Source organism: Mandrillus leucophaeus, unplaced genomic scaffold (genome assembly GCF_000951045.1).
Source record: "Mandrillus leucophaeus isolate KB7577 unplaced genomic scaffold, Mleu.le_1.0 Scaffold5, whole genome shotgun sequence".
Classification (NCBI taxonomy): domain Eukaryota; kingdom Metazoa; phylum Chordata; class Mammalia; order Primates; family Cercopithecidae; genus Mandrillus; species Mandrillus leucophaeus.
The window spans coordinates 13520538-13521901 of record NW_012105364.1 but is presented as its reverse complement, the minus strand read 5'-3'; the positions used below and the strand labels follow the sequence as shown (position 1 = coordinate 13521901).

The 1364-nt window shown below is 34.7% G+C and overlaps 1 protein-coding gene across 1 annotated transcript in view; it reads left to right on the top strand.

Annotated features, from left to right (window-relative positions):
* LOC105550928 (receptor-type tyrosine-protein phosphatase zeta-like) overlaps positions 1–1364 on the top strand; it is a 159722-nt gene that overhangs the window by 118681 nt on the left and 39677 nt on the right. The window lies entirely within an intron of this gene.

Sequence of the window (1364 nt, the reverse complement as noted above, 5' to 3'; positions counted from 1 at the left end):
TGGAGGCTGAATAGGGTTCAGTTAAGTGATCTAAAACTCAGAACCTACTGGTATTGACTCTATTCATGAAAATTGCTATGAGTAGATTTTAGGTGTTCTCACCACATGCACACAAAACAGATAAGGATGTGAGGTAATGTGAGGTAATGTATATGTGAATTAGCTCAATTTAGTCATTCCATAGTGTATCCATATTTCACAACCACATGTGTATATAATAAATATATACAATTTGTGTTTGTTGATTAAAAGATAAATAAATATGCTTAACAATTTTATTTGGTTGCAACTCTCATTTAGTATAAAATTTAAAAACCTAAGATGTGGCTGCAGAATAGCATCACAATTAAATAATCATTGTTTATTTTCTCTGCTAGTAAAACTAAATGCTGATGTGTCTCCCCGATTAAAAAAAAAAAAGTTAAAATTGCATAGCTTCTTTATTGAGTCCAGCTTCACAAGTACCATTGCTGGTAGCATCTAGTAGATGCTTCAATGGGATAGGCAAGTCCTTTAGCAGCTCAGAATGAGGAAACTTGGCCCTCGAGACCATCCTGGCTAACCTGTGAAACCCCATCTCTACTAAAAAATACAAAGAAAACTAGCTGGGCGAGGTGGCGGGCGGAGGCTGAGGCAGGAGAATGACGTAAACCCAGGAGGCGGAGCTTGCAGTGAGCTGAGATCCGGCCACTGTACTCTAGCCTGGGCGACAGAGTGAGACTCTGTCTCAAAAAAAAAAAAAAAAAAAAAATTACTAAGTACATTATAAAGCTTGTCTGTAAAAGAACTAATAAACCATTTAGAAATATTACATTACACATCAAACATTATTTAAATGGAATCACTTGAGCTAAGGTAATTTATGAAAAAATTACATAATTAATGATATATGAAGTAACAATGTAAATCCCTGCTGGCTACCAGATGGGTGGAGAAAGGGAGGAGAGGTAATACTCTTTTACTTGTGTTTTATGCATAGGCTAAGAACAACTTTCTATTCAGGATGTATGCTATAATTATGCTAAGAAATGACAGGGTTGGTAAATACAGTTGACAGTCCCATTTTTAAAAGTTAATATGGGAGGTTGAGCAAGGCTTGCTTGTCACTTTATGATGAAAGAGTGAATTGTAAATCTGGGAATGTCAGCATTAAGAATCTGACTCTGTAACAACTTCATTTCATTTAAGGGTTTCAGAAAATAAATGTCACTCTTCCTAGTAACCTTAAATTTTCTTTTTCTTTTTATTTATTTATTTTTTATGTATTTATTTTTTAATTATACTTTAAGTTCTAGGGTACATGTGCATAACGTGCAGGTTTGTTACATATGTATACTTGTGCCATGTTGGTGTGCTGCACCCAT